Genomic DNA, 20,757 nt, shown 5'->3' on the forward strand with positions numbered 1-20,757 from the left:
TATGATTCAGGAAAAGAACAAAATAGATGGAAACTGAAGCCACTTCAAAAGAAAAGCTGTATGATTGGTTGAGAATGTATCTTAAGCATAACTAACTCAATGGCACGGCAGATAAAAGTGCTCACCTACAAGCAAGACTTTTTATGATCAAGCTGACTGGTTCATTATTTTTCATCAGCAGCTTTGGCATGTGTACCATCAGGCTAAAACAGGGCTTAAATGTACCACTATTTGTGAATGTGCCATCAAAAAGTATGGATATAAAAACAACCAAAAAAAACCAAAAAAACAAAAGAGACTATAAAGTTAATTTAAAAGGATCACTCAGTTTGGCCTTATAAAGTCACTTGCTGGTGTATATTGTAAGAACTGTAAATTTTCGGCAAACATTTTTCTACAGAGAATGTACAAGGTAAAAAAATGTACAAGATATATACTAGAAAAGAAAGAAGGAAACAGTCAGTTACATCAATTACATCATGAACAAGGGTGTTGTGCTTTACCCAGGAAACAGCTTATAGACCATGCACTCTCAGTGGGGTGGTGGAGGTAACAATGGGGACTTCACCAGGAATTGCATCAGCGACTCATCAGACGTCTCAGCATTAGGTGAGGCCAACTTCTATTCTTTCCTTTTCTTTGAGTGAAATCCCCTTGGGTATGAACTCCATGGGAGGAGATGCCCATAACAGATGTGGTTTTGAGGGAAAGGGACATGGGTTGGATGGGAGGCTCTTACATTGAGGCCATTGGTGGGGCCCCCAATAGGACCTAGGTCTGATCCACTCTTCATGTAGTACTTCTCCAGCTTAGCCAGGATGTGTTTTCCATATGTGTATTCTACGGAGAGTGGCAATATGAGGCCGAATCTAAAATTGAAACAGCAATGGTTTAAAAAATACTGCCAGTGATGACTGCATTATTTTTAATTATGCAACAGCATTCTGTGCTTATACCTTGTGCATGATGATCTTGCGCTGGGCAGGTTCAGCCATGTCAATCATTCTTTGCACTACATAATTTGCATACTGGTCCTTCATCATGGTGTAGAGGGCACTGAGGGCCATCCTTCTGACAGCAGACTTCATCGATCAGCAGTGCTCTCTCCGCATGCGGGAAGAATGAATCACACACTTCTCTACAACATTACTACAAGAGACAAACAAAATAACAGAGAAAAAAATTTAGATGACCAAAAGACACTCTTAAAATTTCTGGCCGAATTATTCTAAAAACTGTCAGGTACAGTTCCAGTTGTGTCTCCGTTGTGTAAACGTTCTCGGCCTAAAATTCTTTGCATGGTTAGAAAATGCATTGCTGAACCATGCTGAGTAGAAGTGAGCAACGTTGCCAATCAGGATCTGATACTGTGCCTGGCAGCAAGTTTCTCCATAGCTTGCTAGAGTGCGCTATTTTGAGCAATGTAAACTCAAATTAGTAATAAAATCTAACAAAAAATTTTCTAACCATCCTCCATAAAGCAGTGGTTGTTTACACTTCATATAATATGTAAACATCTGTGTTACCACAGTAACAACTAAATAGAACATTTGATCAGTGGAAAACAATGCCATAACTGTACCAGCTTGGATCGAGGTGTGGAATAGAATGGTTATGCAAAGAAAGGCAGTTCAGCCTGAGGTGGAAAAAATGGCTAAAAGGAATCTTTATATAATATCTTATTTACTTAATAAATTACACAAAATTACTTTAACAAAACTCAAAAGCACATACACAAACACAAAACCCAACAAACACTGTTAAAGTGCAGTGTTAATTTAGGGGATATTACTGTTAATACATTTTCTTTCAAATATAAAATATAAAACTTTGTGAAAGAAAACACTTCATAGGACGTAAATGCAGTAAGACAGTGATGATAAAAGCCCAAACTACAAAATTGCACTAAGGTGTAAATACTGACACATCAAAAAAGCAGATGTGGGCTAGAACTTTTTAACAATGCACTACATTGTCCATTATGTGCAAAATTGTGCATTTGGAATTTTTGTTCCATAGAAAATCATTAAGAAAACATTGTGATTTAATAAAAGGCCAAATTCAGGTAATAGTAAAAAGGATATAGTTTTATTTCAAAGTTAAACTTTCATATATTTTGGATTCATTACATGTAAATAATTTCAAATGTATACATTTTAATTTTGATGATTAGAGCTTACAGCTCATAAAAAGTCAAAAATCCAGTATTTCAAAAAATATTTCCCAATATCGATCAAAAAGGATTTGCAAAACAAGAGTGTTCAAGTTTGGGGCTCTTTTAGCACAAATGACAGGATCAGTGAGGAGTGGCATTGAAGCAATTAGCCTGTGTGGTTCGGCTGAGAGCACTATTGAATGTGTTGGCTGCCAAACAAGCACAGTAATATCTTAGTGTCAAAACCACTTTAGTAGGTTTGTTGAGATGTGAGGCCGATGCTAAAATACTTCTGCTGGAAAATGAAATCAGCAGCTCCATAAATTGGAAGCTTAATATGCTCCCACAATCCTGACAGATGGGTGCATTGGCTTGAGACTTAAAAACAATGGATCAACATCAGCAGACATCAGAGAAACCCAAATCATTACTGACTTTGGAAACTTCATACATTTGAGCAACTTGGATTCTGTACCTCTCCAGACTCTCTTCCACCAGACTCAAGACCTTGATTTCCAAATAAATTACCAAAATTTACATTTATCTGAAAGAGGACTTTGGACCCACTGAGCAACAGTCCAATTCTTTTCTCCTAGCCCAGGTAAGATGCTTCTGATGTTGTTTCTGTTTCAGAAGTGGTTTAGTAGCACTTTTCCTGAAGATGTATGGAGAGTGGTTACTCTTGATGCACTGACCACATGGTGTGCTTAATTGCATATAGCATTTAAGTTGTTAACTAAAATACCTAATCTAGTTTTTTCAATATCTCTACTTTAATTCATTATTTTTATTGTGAATCTTTGCACATTCTGTGTGCAAATTTTGAAGCTCTACTATTTTGTTTGTACATAATATGCTTTATTAACAACGTGTATATTAAAGTTAGTCCTCCAAATTTGATTTTAGTTGATTAAGACACGTTTTAGAATAATTGAAAAAATTTTATAAATCACAATTACAGAGACCAAAAACATGCATTAGCATTTTTTATGAGATTACAGTTCACTCCAGATTTCCTGACCTTGCAAATTTATGCTGGCTCAAAAGCCAGAACCTTCCCTCTGACCTCCGCCACTATCTTGCTCTTGTCTTCTGGACGTCCATGCTCCAAAACATGCTGGATCACATAATTACCATATTGATCCTGCAGGCAGAGGACAGTAGGAGGGGAAAAAAAACATACATAATATTACTGTAACAGCTCAGAAATTAATAAACAGAACTATATATGAAATTCTAGTATAACAAGGTAATTTACTAGTATAACAAGGTAATCACATACCCTCACAATAAAACAACTGACCTTAAATAAGGACAGGCCCTCAATGGGGTGTTTTTAAATTTAGTCACTGATGTATTAATACTCCCACTTTAAGCAATTATCCTAAAAATTGGTATTCTGTAAAGTGCCCAATACGAAACTACACAACACCCACTCAAATACAGACACACCAACATTCATTTGGAAGGTGACAAAAAAGCAAATGCCAATATCAGAAATTGTGGGATTCAGTCTAAACTATTTATCTATCCTAACTTTCCCTTAAATTTGAAGGAGAGGTCACTACTTTATTGTTTTGGGTAGGTTTATTTGCACAAGATTAATTCAACTATTTTGGATGCACATCACAAATCAAGTGGCTGGTCTGAGGTGCTCTGGGTGGAGCAGAAAGAGAAAATTATTACACAGAGATAAAAATTAATTAAAGATGAAACAGACCTTATTAAAGAAAAGCTTGGTCCCTATTTAGTTGGTTGACAGCAAAGCAGGGCTGTGAGGGTTAGGCGTATGGATTCTCCAAATATGTTAGGACATGACAATATGGACTGCTGAATCACCCTGGAGTGTCTGTGATGTTGTCTATTTCTTATGTGCATCACAAACTTAAGCATTTAAACATGCAAGGCATCTTCTAAAACTGCAGATATGTAAATGACCACAGTAACAAATGGGATAGAGAAAAAAGTGCACAAATAGATGTGTGCATTAAGACATGCAGCGTAAATGATGATTAACTGACAACACACTGACTAAGAAAAGGTAACTAATATTTGTTGAGGTACAAGTTGCATGTTTTAATGTCATATTTACATACAATTAACTTCAAATCATTACATTTTTAAGTTTAAATAGTTTTTAACTTTTTTTGCTATAGTATCATAAATTAAAAAGTTACTTCCTGCTCCTATGATATAGTTTAGTTCATTTTGTATTTGTAACAGCATCTTGACATTTTAATGGTATTGACTTCCAGACTACCAAAGTTCTGGTTCTGAGACACCACTATATACTCTTACATCTCACAGCTTTGCTTGTGTCAAATTAATTGTCCACACTAAATAAGGTTTATAAGATATTAGGATTGGATTTTATGCAGAAAGTAGAGATGTGGCAGCCATTTAGGAAGAAAGTTGTGCAAAGGTAAAGTGTGGTGAAAAAGAACCCAGCAATGCAAATAGCAATTGGAGAAGCATCTAGGTGTTAAACAGGCTGGTTAGAAGGTTGATGAGAGGCGCCAGGAGGTTCTTGTGAGTGGGAGGAAGAGCGTGACTCTGACCTTGAACAGTGCATCGCTGGACACTGTATAATATGTTTTGAGGCCATCTCAATGAACGCCTTGATACTTCTAGATAAAATAAGTGAGGGGGCAAGGGTGGGTAACGTTTTGCATCATAAAAATCCATCAGCACATCTAACTGGACATAATCCTTCAAAGCAATTGAATGTAACTTCAAAGTAGGTAAAAAGTAAAAAAAACAAACAAACAAGTCATGCAGTAAACATCATGCAATCACCTCCACCCTATCCCACAAAGTACTACAACCTAAGCTCTTCTCATTTGCATGGCCTCCTTTTCATTCACACAGAAAAAAACATTGCACAAAGTGTAGTTATCTGTATAAAGTGCCTAATCTTAAAAAATAAATAAAATTATATAAAATAAGAATACATTTCACACACAAAAAGGGATGAGTTGCAAATAAGGGAAAAAAATAGACACACATAAGCACAAAGTATGAAAATACAAAAACTAGACAATAAGTTAGGTTACCTGTTTTTGCATGTATGTATTTAATAATGCAAGAATAAAGCAAAAGCAGAACAGTTCTCTATTTCAAATAATTAAGTGGGTTACTGAACTTCAAAGAAAAGTTTAAACAGATAAAATACATTTCAAAATAAAATCCCTTGGCTTATACCAAGTTTTAGCCCAATAAAACTCATAAAATGGCATTTTCCCTCCTTCTTAATAGCACCACTGTTTCTAACAGTAAACAATGATTTAGCTAATAACAAAAGTTATTGGCAATTTAAAACTATACACACAAAATTTCAGTAATTATTCTCCCCAAGTTTCAGGTTCAATAAGAAAATACAACTGAAGCATTCTGCAGGGCCTTTAAAAGCAGAGTTGCGTTAGCTCAGCAACATGCTAACACTGCACTGAAATTAATAGACCATTAGCGGGGTCTTGCATGCCTTTGAGTAAGCATTGTTTGGATGTTTGGATGCAGACTTAAGAACCATTTACACAGAACATTTTTGTTGAAAAAAAAGCTAGACAGGGCAATGGAATGGAAAGCAAGACTGAGGCAGTATTAACTTCAGCGCTGTTTTTATACTGTGACTTTGCTTTGAATTCATATTAAATGGAAGCACAACACTCAAAGTCTGCATAGCATATGTTTATAAAGTAATGCAAAAAATAAAATATGTAGAGTTGTGGAATGCAAAAATATATTATGTGCAAACTGCTTCTTCTTAGAAGGTAGCTGGCAATGTTGGCCCTTTGAAAAAGTTAGTTAATTAAATTCTGACATTTTCTACTGAGAATATATTTTGAAAAATGAAAAGAAGCCACACAATAAGAAACTAACTATAGCAACAGTAGTAGAGATTCAGAGATTCCTAAAATTCCTGGATGACACATTCAGAAAATCATACCTGTCCCAGCTGCTCTGAGTGCTGGTGGAGTTCTTCCAGGATGGGTAGGGTCTGCTCCTGGGTACAGTGCTCCAGGATGCGCTGGATCACCCTGCAGCCATACGGATGAGTGGACAAAACAAACACCTACAAGCAGAGAGGCAAAAACCTTTAAAATCCATGATGTGATGTTTAACAGCCAATTGAAGATTTGGGGGAAAAAGAAACTTTTTTGGAAAATTGTACATTTTAAGTCAGAAAAAAGTACTTGTATGTAAACTTTAAAGGCTCAACTAGGACTGGGCAATATATGGCACAATATAGCGCATCTTGTCAGTACTGTGAACATAATTTAGACTGAGACAGTAATATATATTGAAAGCTATACTGTGTATTAACTGTCACTCCATTTGAAAACAGGTAATGGAGATTTATCACTAATCAAGGAACGGCTTTACTGATGAGACGGTCATAAATATATCATTTGATATTTATTGCACAGCCTAGACTCAACACTTATTATTTGTGATATACTGTCTCAGTCTAAATGACATTCACAGTGGTGTTTAAGGAAGCCAAACAAATTAGAATATAATAATAATAATAACAATGTTCTTAACAATGATCATAAAACAAAAAGAATATAATGAAAAACTGATGAAGCAGGTTGTAATTACAGAATTACTAAATATTTTTAAAATAAAAAAATAAATAAAATTTTACAATGTAGCCTTTTTCTTTTAATGTAGCTTATATTACACGAATCCATTGCTATGTTTTGTGGTCAGATTTATTATACTGAAAGATAATTTTAATATTTTAAATATAATGTAATAACAGTTCATTTAGGCAACACCAGCACATAATAAGTTGTACATAATAAGTACACTATTTTGCCTGCCTAGGTTGGGGAAAGCAAGAAAATGAACCTGCAATGAAGCTTAATTAATTTTATAATAATACACATTTATTTATGGTATGACATATCCAGTATTTTCATAGTAGCTGTATATCTCAATACAGACCCTGGCCCATAATGTAATGAAGAATCAGACTAATAAGGTAAACTGTTGTTTTAAGTAGTATTGTAGCCAACTAGCAGTTAGTATTTCTTTTAATTTAACATGGACTAAAGTGGACTACAAAGGTTTTTGAAGTTTTTAAACAGATATGCAATAAAATTAATAAACATCTGGTCTGCCACTCACACATTTGTAAATTCTGTTTCTTGGTCTTTTGAGTATCTGTGGAGCTAATACCTGTCCCTGAAAGGCATCGATGATGAACTACAAGAGCCTGGGGCTGGACACACTCAATACATTTCTGCACCACATGATTTCCGTTCTGATCCTTGACACATTTCAGCACGTGACTGGTCCAACTCCGTGCACAATGTCACTCTGACATACGCAAGAAAAAAACAAAAAAAAAAAACAAAACCTTCAATTAAATCACATCACATCAATCACCTCACTCTGTAATTCTGAGAACTACCACCATTTCTAAACGGATCCCTGACACATTTCAGCACATGATTTTAATACATGTAGATTTAATCCCCTGGGGTCTGAAGTGATTTTGGGGCCCTTGAGATGTTTTGACATTCCCTCACATTTGTGCTTATTTCAGCTACTTATAAGACACTATTGGTCAACATGTAATTTTTTCAGCACAAACTGTGCTACAATAATATGTGAGAAAAGATGAATGTACATGTCTGCATTTCTAGAAAAAAAAATATGTATGGTTTGTAAGTTTTGGGGGGAAAAAATGTAGCCATAAAACTCATACTGAATAGTTCTGCATTAGAGTAATCAGTCTTGTAGGCTAAAATACTTGCTTTAAACTGATGTGAAAATAATTCTGCTTATTCACAGAAAACAATATATTGATTTAAATTTTTAAAAGACATGTTTTGTGATTAAAAGCCTGTATGCAGTGGAAGTGACTATGGCCATTCATTTTCAGTGATTCTCACCTGAGGGCAAAGGCCCTCCCCTAATGGCCCATCAGTGTAACTGTGACATACAGGCAGGTAAGAAGGAATGTGAGGAGACTCACATTAAAACTTCCTTTTAAAAATTTGTTGTATTTTGTTTACATCACTGTATAATTAAAACACATACTGAATGTCCAAAACATATAATTGGGCAAACTAATCTAACCACAGATGTGAACATACTTTGAGTCCTGCGCAACTAAACACTGCCTAACATCATGGATTAATGTGTAATGTGCAAAGAAAACAAAAGGCAACTTACAATTACCTGCTGGTCTGAAGAGATGGATTCCAGAGCTTTTTGAATCACCGCGACAACCATACATCTGCAGAGCCAGCGGCAACACATGCCCGCGGATCACGGTGCGCAAGTGCCAGATTTTCTGATCTGCACTGCCAAACTGTAGTAGAGAATCAGAGAAATCAGTTACTCTTAAAGACAAAAATGCACAATATGTACATTTATAATTCATTTAAGAACTTTAATTTACAGTTTCAGGGGCAAAATCATTTTGAGGAAAAGGGATCATGAGATGGGAGTAATGATGCTAAAAAATATTTATAAATTACATTTTTAAAACAAAAAGCAGTTATTTTAATTTAGTACAAATATATAACAATATTAGTGAAACTTCTATAAAAATGTTTAAAGGTTAAAAAAAATGGACTCTTAGTGTATACATAAAAACATTTAAATCTGCATTCACATCTAGCATACAAAAAAGAGACATTAGTATTATGTGTCAGTGTTTACTGGCAAAATGTAACATTTTCCATGTTTACATATAAAAAAAAAAAAAAAAACCTGATGGGTGGAAACCTGATGGGGGAAGCATTGGAGCAATTGACTAATGCATATCCTAGAAATGCAGTCCTAGACATTGTGATTGAATTCTTAAAATTAATTACCTCAAAGAACTTCTGTATGACATAGTTCCCAAAGACATCAGTCATGAGTTGGTAAGCAGCCTGTAGGATCTCCCCAAACACCATCTGTCTCTCTGCAGGAGTTGCACGTTCTAGCTTTTGCTGAATAAACCTGCACGTTGAGAAAAAAAGAAAAGTAAGAAATTTAAAAGGAATATTCAAAGTAAAGTGTTCTTAATTTATTTTCTAAACCATTTACCAATGTTGAGAGTTCTTAAATAATTTTCTAGGACATTTATTTCATATGACAGTAATGTTGTGTGTTCCAATTGTTATTTTTACCAAAAAACATTTACAGCATGGTTAATAAGTAGATACAGGATCTATAGATATATATAAAAAAACTCTCATGAATACAGGTATTAAAAGTAATGTGATTCTAAAGCATTTTCCGAACAATTAATTATTTTTTCAGGGTATTAAGGTAATCTTCTACATTTATCAATACTGGAAAATGGAATAAAAAAAAATCAGTATATGTATACACTGGGAGGATTAAAGACCTGGATCCATGCTGGTCTTGAGAGAACTCTACCATGTGACCAGGTAGGTCTCACTGCAGCTGCAAGTTGGGGGAAGCGATTATTCCTGAAGTCTTCTAGTAGCGGCTTCGTCCTGAAGGCATGACGTCACGAGGCGGCTGTAGCGGGCTCGTGGTGGGGGAAAGAGCTGACTGCTAGAGCTAAAAGACTGGAGGTACTGCCTGAACTCCTGTATTTTGCTTCTGCTCGGTGCAGCCGAAATATAACGACCACTGCCATTAGTCAGACCACCTAAGAAGAGTAGGAGAGAGTGAAAAACAGGATTTTGAGCTTAAGAGTTTTCTTCACTTGTATAGTTTTCCTGAAGAATACGTTGTACCACTGCTGGTAGGCATGCCACACACTTTGAAAACTAAACTAAAACCAAGCTAAACCGAAGGACTTTTTTTATAAATAAGGGTATCTGACAGTTTGGGGTTTGCCCGGTGTGATTGTTGAACTAAAAAAAACCCAGTGATCTATAAAAAGACAGCTGGATTACTCATTACATTATAAAAGTAAAAGTCATTGCACCATCATATTGGTATTCCTAGTATTCCAAATGAGGGCTCCTGCATACTCTTACAATACAAACATCACAAGATGTAAATCACTATTTGTTTAATGCTGTTGAAAGAGATTTATTTTGTGTTGGATCCAGTTCAATAAATCACTTATCTTGTCCGAATGGACCAAATACTTACCGTTAATATCTGGAGATACAAAAATTAATTTACATACACTTATTAATTCTAAATTATATGATATAGAAACAAATCTTGTGTGACTGATGAGAACTTGGGCAGTTTAGGTCCAAACCTCTGGCCCAATCCAATGATGCCCTTTCAGTAGGGAAAAGTAAGATTGCTGCTCGAACACTTCTGGTGGCTTTACCGTTTGATAGCAGCTTAGAGATGCAATATATGAATCCATATTATAGAAGATCACAGAAAAAACCTCTGATTTGTATAAAAATTGAACAAGACATCATACCCAGACTGGAGGCTGGATGAGGACCTATGAGAGGTGGATGGCAGTGAGGGAGAGGCTGAGGGGAGGGACCAGCGCCAGGTCCACAGCTGTGGGGGAGGAAGAGTATCCTAAACTGGTTGTAGCAAGACTGGCCAATGGGGTGTGGGCTACCACCACCACCACGCCTTATACAGATCAGAGCTGGCCAACAGGGAGTCCCACGACATGCATGAGAGTGAACCTGATACTGTAGGAGTACAAGAAACAAAAAAAAAGAGAGAGAGAGAGAGAGAGAGAGGAGAGAGAGAGAGAGAGAGAGAGAGAGAGAGAGAGAGAGAGAGAGAGAGAGAGAGAGAGAGAGAGAGAGAGAGAGAGAGAGAGAGAGAGAGAGAGGAGAGAGAGAGAGAGAGAGAGAGAGAGAAAGAAAGAGCAGTGATGAGAATGTAACTGAAACTGACTACAAGACAACCTAATCCATGCTCTCTAAATGTATTCAGTTGATTCCCTTCCCCATAAAAGCAAATTTCCTGCAAATTTGCACCTAAGGCAAATTTCAAATTACAAATTTCTGATTCTCATTCCATTACAACAGAAAATGTAAGACCAATTTCACAGAATGTTATCATGACAATTAAAAGGCGCACATTCCACAAAGAATTTCAAAATACTTTAAAATGTGCACCAACATTCACAAAATACACATAAACATTAACTGCAAACATGTAAAACTTTGTTGAATAAGGTGAATTACCAATGGTGTGGCTTATGACCAAAAATATGAATATATATGTGCTATGGATCTCGTTTTGAACAGTAATTTTCAAAGATTATTGCAGATTTTATTACCAACCAACATGCAATTATTATAATTAATGTCCCTATTAATGATGTGAAAATGGAAGATTTAAATTAATTTTACTCAGTACTGGGCAACGATTAAAAATGCTTTAAACTGTGATTATAATTCAAAAATAATTCAAAATGATTTGTGCACTTTTTCATTTAAATGAAACAGCTTTGGTTTAGATGAACTAAGATGCTGTGTTCTTTTGTCAAAATGTTTTATCGATCATGTAATTATGCTTAAATTATGCATGATTATTCCTACACTATGACAAAGCGATCGTGTGAGATATGTGATTGCTGTCATATTTCTATAAAAATACATGTGTATTAAAGGGGTCATATGATTTCATTTTCACTCAAGTAGTGTGGTATGTAGCTGTTTGTAAAGTATAAGATCTGTAGAGTACAAACGCACTTTAATTCTGGCTTCCAAATGTATATGCAGTTAGGAATTATTAGGATTACTTACAAATAGAACAGCACAACCAAAAATGCTCAAATTTGTTTAATGCATTTAATGTATGACAGTTCGAAAGAACCCAGAAAATACAAAGGTGTTCGTGTCCGGCTTGAAACTGATAGTAAAACTACTTATATTATTTACTTTAAATTAAAACTGTCTTTACATTTATTTTGAAAAACGCTGAATTCGTAATTATGGAAAGCAAGGCACACCTGCCAGGTTCAGGTGTCTAAATCTAGTTGCAGTGTACTGGGCCGCTGGCCTATCAGAGCAGACTGTGCATGATAGAAGGAGTGGCCTTGTGGAAAATGTAGCGTAAGTGAGGTGGGGCATAAAAAGAGTTACAATATTGTACAGTATTTGATTTTTTTTTGACAAAGTATACAATATATTGTGTTATACCAAATAATGATCTTTAAAATAGTATCATATGATCCCTTTAAAGTAAAAATGGATATAAATAGGGATTTCATATGGATTTAAAGAGCAAGCACTTTGATCATCATGTCTTGATCATCATATTTACTTTCATATAAAGCAACAGAATTGAATTATATCACGCTTTTTTAACAGCACAGCATTTTAGTAAGAAAAAACCACATTCACTATTGCTTCTTTACAATCAGAGAATGAAGTCTAATAGCATTTAGTGCCAACCACTTACAGATTCATTGCAAATTTTGATACGCGTATTGATTACGCGTACATTTCTGCATAAATGTGATATCTGTAATCAACACATTGTAAGAGGGCGTATTACTCTCTCAAAAGATTTGGGTTATCAAAAACGACTATTTCTGAGTAAAAGCCGAGCAAAGAGCAAGCTCGCCATTCACATGTTATTGAAATCTCTCTCATGCTCATCATGAGTCGATTACTTAACATGCGCCGTATTCTTCCAGTTGTAATAACAAATATGGTTTGCATCGTTGACGCTAAAGCTCAATAATGATCGTACCATCATCATGAGCGCCGCAGTCTTAGGGATCTTCAAATGCTCAGATTGATATTACGATAATATCCATGGTTAAGTCAGTACTCGATCATCCACCTTCCTGGCGCGATTTGTCTGGTATAAGTATTCAGAGTCAGACTTCAAAATATTAATAATAATAATAATAATAATAAACTGGTGTTAGTTCATGGACCATTAATAACTTTCAGTTAACAGTCCCTGAATTAATGCAATGGCGGCAACAAATCCCGAAATAAGCGCAGAGCTCAGCCTTACATCGAGACCATCAGTGCCGCGCCGAACGGTATTAGAGACGCCGCCAGAGAATACGGAAGAAGCCTCTGGGGAGCTGATGCCACTGGTCCAGAGTTACAGAGCTGAAAGTTGAGGCATAAATAGGAAGGGCGGGAGGTGGCTGCTGCCGAGCTGAGGTTGCCGGGCCGTTGGCACCCACGGGATCGCGGCAGACCATGCCAGCAGGACAGCACATGCCGTTGCACCGATGCAGATGCAGCTGCAGCCAGACAGATAATGGAAAGCAGTCAAAAAGAATAATGTAATAAACAAAAATCAGTTTGTCACGATAGCCAGCAGATACATTATATTGTTACTAAGTCTAAACATAGTTCAAGAGAATGCAAAAACAAAGCATATTTCTCCGCCAGCTTGCGGTTGGCTGCTGGCCGATTTATAGGGTTTGGATTAATGCAGTAATTACTCAGGTCGGCGCGAAAGCACCTGTGACTCCATACCAGCGTTTCAGTTCGATCATAGAAGTGCCGCGTTAGAATCCTGGTATTCTAATCAAACATAACAAATAAGTAGACAAAGACAATTTGACTTAACATTTAAAAGTTGGGCTTTTTATCATCTACATGAAATTCGCCTGCAATGAAAATACACAGCAGTATTATATTATATTTGTAATATTTAATGTGTTTAATATATGAAGAAAATAAAATAGCAAAGGTTTCCGTAATAAGTTGAGTTAATAATTAATAATTATTATTAATATATACACAGTGAATAGTAGACAATAGTTCCATGCAAATATCCTCACAAAGACACAACAATTAAAAGAATTTTGCGGTTATTTAAAGCAATATTTAGCTTATCAGCTTTACAGACTTGTAAATGCGAATACTTTGTTAACTTTACAGCGCTTATATTTGCTGAAATTACAATAATTGCTTATATAATAAACAAATGTCGATCGAAATGCTAGAAATTACTAAATGAAATCATTATGAATGTTAGTTACTAAATGTTAAACCTAAAACTGCGGTAATTTAAAAGGCAATAATTCAGAACAAACACTATCATGTTACTTCTGAATGTTAAACGGGTTGTTGAATTATTTTTGCCATCGCATACGCACTGCTCCAGATTACATAATGCATGCATACCTCGTAGGTGTTTTGCTTCAGTAAAAGTTCACATGTAATGTGAGGTAAACATTTGTGAATCTTTACTCAGTGCTTACATGTGCTGTCAATAGTGCAATTGAAACACACCATGTTATTATAAAGTCATGGTTTACTGTGAATGGCACGACTATTTTTGTTTTTTCACAAAGTGATAACATTTTATGAAAGCGAGACTATTGCGGAAAAATAGGCTTGGTGTTGAGATGCTTCGAAATGGCGTAGCGGGGAGTTAAATAAGCACAGTAAATGACAGTCTATCTGGATCTGAACAGATATTCATGACATCAAAGGCAGATAGCATTTCATTAGTGTGATGCGTTGCTGATAAATGCGAGCAGCAACACAAATGTATTTTAATTGTTTGCAGAAATATGAAATAAATATCTCACACTTTCTGCTATGTTTGGGAAATATTAATTACAATTTAAATAAAGAACATGTAAAATAAAGATTTTATTACTCAATCCGCCCGTGGTGATCAACAATATTGGAGCCAGTGTACCTTGCTCATCTTATGCTCAATCAAGAAAGCAAAGACCGTTTGGGCAGATCGCTTCATAGAACAATTACTATTCTATGCAATAATACCACTTAACACTATGTAACCATGTAAAACGCACATTAAATGCAATTTTACTCTGAATGATAAACAGATGATTCTTCATAAATCTCCAATTAGTCTCCATACTCTATATTCGAAGCAAAAATTATCTTGTTATTCTTCTCTAGCAGTATCCAATTTTTCTCTTTTTTCTCACTGCTAATGGACAAATCTCTGTTATTGTTGTTAAATAGAGTTATAAAGTTATAAACTTGAGAAAAAGACAGAATTGTAACATAAAATAGGCAAATTAAAATGTTATAGGTTAAAATAGTATTTAAAATAAAAATTATAGGCTAATATCACAATTTCATGAATTGCATATGTGAATCATGGTTTTAAACCTGACCTAGACACTAGCCAACACATTTGTGTATGTCTCTCATATTCATTAACAAGTTCACATTGCAGATTCTGTTAATGTTGATGAGTTACTCAGTGTAAAGGTCGAGTGAGACATATTAAAACATGCTGGGGTTGTGGTCCAGGACAGTTTAAGAACTATCGATGCAGACCAATTGTTTAAATAATGTATGCTTCTTGAAAGTAAAGATAAATCACAGCACAGCACTTAAGTTACATGAGCTACGAATTTCATAAAATTATTGTAAATAAGACACCATATAGTTCGTTGTTACTTGTTATGTGCGAGTCTAATATTTCATTTAAGAAATTTCAAATAAAGTGCATTTCAGAGTTTACATCAGTGCAAAGTTCTAACATTTCCACGATTCTCATTTGTCTCCACAGTCAGTTTATGCCTAACTTTGAGTTAAGTTATTATTTTATATTAGGCATACAGTGTATTCTTGACTCATTTCGTTAATAAACATCTATATTGTATTTTGCTGTTGAATGAAATAAAGCACTGGATACCAAATTAACACTACCTAAAGTAAACATCAAAGTAAGTGTGGAAATAAATAAAAGTAACAACTGTTTCATACTTACCGCCACTAATTTAAAGTGAAAGGTAATCTTTTAAAACAGAATGTGGCGCGTGAAAAAGAAGGAAAAGGAAAAGTCAGGGACTCACTCAAAACTATCACAATATAAAACAGGAAGACAAGGTCAGATAACTACCACATGCTCGTGAAAGGTTAGTGCTGGGTCGCCGCAGCAAAGAGATCTGAGCGATTCTCTGTTGTCAATTGCATCATCACTTCGATCGGGCACATAACAGTACCTGAAGTAAACCACTGCCTAAGCGTCGATCTGCGTACTTTCACTGATTTCCGCCGACGGAGCTTTCTTTAAAGTGTCATTGTCGCGGAGTTTGTGCGTGGGGAAAATAACCGATAAGCTTATTAGCAATGACCACTTTCGACATGTTTTAGCCTTAACACTTCGCAACATTGCACAGTTAGAGAGTTAGCGAAATCGATACTGCCTCAACTTTCCCTTTAAATATTTAGTCTTATTGTAGCAAATCTCCTACTATCACGATAATGCATTCATCAGGCTCGCTCTAGTTTTAGTGCAATCAGCCTGTAGTTATCTGTAATCAAAGACAAAGAACATGCTCACAAAAAAATCTGAAATATCTTGGCTTTTAAACTATAAAGCAAAGAGCATACCTATTTGACATAAAGACGGTAACCGAATGAATGCGTGTTCCGGAAACATTCAAATCCAGTCAATTATTAAGCTGCAGTAAAGTAAAACTGACTGAAGCCGCATTCGTGAAATTACTAAAGATAAGGGTTGTATTGTGTATTGTTCATAATATCTATCAGCAACATATAAATATATATAATTAAAACCGATATTTAGTTACATGTTAAAAAGTTTATTTCGTTTATGATAAAAGATTTCTGAATACCACGACCAGTATTTGAGCTCCAGACATTTTACTATAGTCTATTAATTGTAAAAATACACTAATGTTTTAATACCTGCGAGAGTATCAGCATAACTGTCCATTATTCGTTGTGAGAAATGGCAATTGGTAAACCTACATTTCAATTATAGAACTAATAATATGGCTAATAATAATATTATTAATGACACAATAATATCTGATAGATGTTGTGCCACAATAGCCTGCGTTTTTTTTTAAGATTTCTGGCTATTCAAATGTAATGTCATTACGCACAGTGAAATTGCGCATTCTCACATAGCGAGCAAAATAATAACACGCCACAACACAGCAAATAAGTGAAGCTAGAGCCGCCATTGCATGCTGGTCTTCATAAGAAAGCGATACAGCCTTGAGGCGCACAGAAACACAGCAGGCGTTCGCCTGTTATTGGTCCGACCAAATAGCCACATTTGCATCATAGCTCACCCCAATCAGACATATTCGACCCCAGGTTCAGGGATCACCAGAAATGTCTACAGGTGTGATTTTGGGCCGGTTGGAGTTTGCTCTGCAGAGCTGTGCTCTCCAGAAATCGAGTTTGAGACAACTACTAAAACTACCGAAATTACATGCTTGAAGAAACAAATTTGTTGAAATGCATTTTACTGCAGCAGTGTTAAATTCTGCTGTCAATACAGTTTAGTTACATCAACATAATAGCCATGTTGATTACAAGATAATGTGAAAGAAATGTCTTTCAGTTTTTTAAAATCACATTATAGTAATAAAATCATGATTATTGTAACATTGCATAATGTGTATAACGTGTTTTTGAATTGCAAATATATTTAATGGTATTTGATTCTTTACATATTTAGCTTGATGTTTAAATGAATTAAAAGAGAAAATGCCAAAAGCTATGAAGCCTGGTTCAGCACAAGTTTGCTGTATCTAGTTAATTCCCTGTGTACATCACAATGTATGTTAAGGGCTGTGTCACATTACATATATTTCATTAATAAAAAAAGTTTAGTATTTGTGTTGTTATTTCAAAAGCTCAAGTTTGGCAGTCTTCTGACTCTCATTTAAACAGATGCACATTAAATTGAGACACAACAGAAGATGTTATCACATAATTCCACATACTTAAAGAATATGCATTTAAATTGTAGCAATATTACAATATGCTTTTAAATTTGTAATTATTATTATTTTTTGTTATTATTATTATTATTATTATAGTGCAGAAGTGTGACATCAATATTGGGAATTCAAAGAGTTTGTACGCTTAAAGTTCAGTGACTAAATCTCTTTATATGCTGAGAATGCTATTACCCAGTTGTTCAAACTTTATTCTCGACAGAGACGCCTGCTGGTTGGCGAATGACCGGCAGCAGCTGCAGTCGGGTTGTTGAAGAGGCCACCGGTACTCCATGCACAGAGGCACACAGCTGACCTATGGAAACATGAGCGAACGAGGAATTATATCAAGTTCGTGATCAAGAAATACGGTTTTTATTTATAACAGGCACATGCAGATATAGCCTGCAGCGGGCGCTGCCGTTACCCGCAGCGGCGTGGCGATCTCTCAGGAGGTGCAGCATTACGATGGTGGCTACATTAAACGCAGGTGCAGATCTACTGGAACAACAGTTACAATAAAAGATCGCATGCACAATGAAATAACTACTAAAACATTCAATACCGAATTTATGTCTTATTAACTCGCGAAATGTGATAGGGAAACAGTCTTTAGTACGTTATTGGCATTGCTGGTTGAGCAGTACGATTGTCGCTGTAATACAAACAACCGCCGAATCATAGCATTTCATCAGATTTTCGAAATAACTAAAAATAAATAAATCAAACATGACATTACATCTTTGTTAAAAATTAAAAATTAATTTTTAAATTTCACAAAGATATTTGTAATTCAGAGTTATCATTAAATTCAATATTATCCATTATTTTGAGACATATATACATATACATATATATGATATATACATATATATGCGCATACTACATACATATACAGTTAAGCAAGAAGTTGCTCGCTAGCAGAAACATTTGAAACTGGTTTTATACTCATATTTTAAATATAAATTTAGCACTGACACAAAGCTGACCTCATGCCTTTACAGTTACACTTTGAGCATAAATAGTTTGTTATTGCTGTTCCTTGGTAGTTTCTAATCAGGATTGTGAAATACATTACAACAATGTTCATTGCTGAATCCAACATAAAATGTACCCCACAGATAATGTAGAATTTGTATTTATCACAAAATAGTATATTAAATCAAATATAGTGCCCAGACAGACTTTTGTTTAGGAGGTTTGTTAAAATACTTCTTCTCACATTTTGTCGATAGTGCTTGATCACAGTGACCGACTGCAAAGAAAAAATTAACTCGTTTCATGAGATTCGCCATGGTCGGCCCCACGCACAGTATCAGCAAAGCCTTCACCACCGCAGTGCCCAAACTTTTCATCAAGCCGTACGTTACAATATACACATAAGACAAAAACAGTCAGCTTCGCTCGATTTTGCTTCCCTAATATCAGCAGTCTAACAACCATGTCAGAAGTCGCTCAAAAGAAGACACATAGCACCAGAGATTTTATTTCAGATGTACATTGTTGTTAACAAAAAAATTATATATACGAATATATTTGATTAGCATTAAAGGACAAATATCTGGTTAGTCAAAACAGAATTCGTGCTAGTTCGATGAGCTTTCACAGCATATCATCTAGCGATCACATCAGTAATAATCAAAGATAATGCCGAGGAAAAAGAAAACCTATTCACGTCTTTAAATATTTAGATACTTGAACACATTTTAAATAATTGTTTTGTAATGTAGCCTGCTTTAGCAATAACAGTTATTTTGGCACAAAATAAACCATTTAAAATTTGCTAAAAATGTGGCGCTAAGCAAGCGCAATATTGAAAATACGAAGTATTGGGATATTGAGCGATAATGATAACTGTAATTTAATTAAATTGTGAAACTGCTGTTCATACACATACTTTCAAGAGGCAGTACTGTATAATCTAAATGCCGCATTTCACAAAAGATTGGTGCACATTAAAATCTCAATATAGAGACCATGATCTAAAAGTCTTTATAACATTTGAGACAGTGACATTCAGGGTCAGTCCAGCAATTTAGGCTCTCTTATTACATAAGCCTGTTTGGTATTAATAGATTTCATTATAATGAGAATAAGTGATATCAATGTTTCATAGTCACAAACTTCCTGTACAATATTTAGATTTTCTTAAAACCTGGTTTTCAGATCTGTCTCAGAACATTGTCCAATTTTCATTTAAAATTACATATTCGACAATAGTTATGGATTTTATGCTGATAATAAAATCATCTTTCCATATCGCACCCACCTGAGGTATGATGGTGAATGACACGATTTACATACGACACCAAACTATGTGCGTAGGCCATGTATCAGCCCACAAACTGACATGTTACTCGGCAAAATGTAATAGGGTCACAAAGTAAATTACTTGCGGTTGCATTGTACCTTTTTTGCCGCTTGATTTCCAAATCTTCTTCTTTCTTCTCACATAGGTCGCAAACAGTTCACAGGACGCCAGCATTCTCTCAGAGACCGCCCAGTCACTGAGCACTTGTGTCTTCCTCGGGCCCAGGGGGACACAGCTTGGGGAGAAGCAGCCCTGGAGGCATTCCCAGATGTCACCAAAGCTGGCCTCTGATGTGAGGAGCAGCGAACACTAGTTTCCTCTCGAAAGTGACTGAATTTCACCTATTCTATATGAGCCAGCTACCAGTTACTTTATCGAGACCACGCTGCAGATCTGGAGATCTCGCCCTTTTCGTCATGACCAAAGCTCATGACCACAAGTGGCAGCAGAATCGTAACGAGAGCTTTCGCCGCTCAGCTCTTCTTCATGACAGACCAGTACAGACGCATTACCGCAGGCCGCACCGATCAGTTCGTCGGCATCTCCTCGCCCATCTCTTCCTCACTGCGAATAAGCACCTCAAGATACTTAAACTCCTCCACTCCGGGGAGCTCTCACCGCCCCGAAAGGGGGCGCTGGTTTCGTTCGACACTGGAGACTACGGCCTCGTATTCTGAGGTGCTGCTCCTCACCCCAGCCGCCAATATTCAGTAC

General features: G+C 35.7%; 1 pseudogene; it reads right to left on the bottom strand.

Moving 5' to 3' along the window:
- Positions 1-543: 543 nt before the first annotated feature.
- LOC122324800 lies at positions 544-18,196 on the bottom strand (annotated as a pseudogene).
- Between the last annotated feature and the right edge of the window lie 2,561 nt (positions 18,197-20,757).

Source organism: Puntigrus tetrazona, chromosome 20, assembly GCF_018831695.1.
Source record: "Puntigrus tetrazona isolate hp1 chromosome 20, ASM1883169v1, whole genome shotgun sequence".
In the NCBI taxonomy this organism is placed as follows: domain Eukaryota; kingdom Metazoa; phylum Chordata; class Actinopteri; order Cypriniformes; family Cyprinidae; genus Puntigrus; species Puntigrus tetrazona.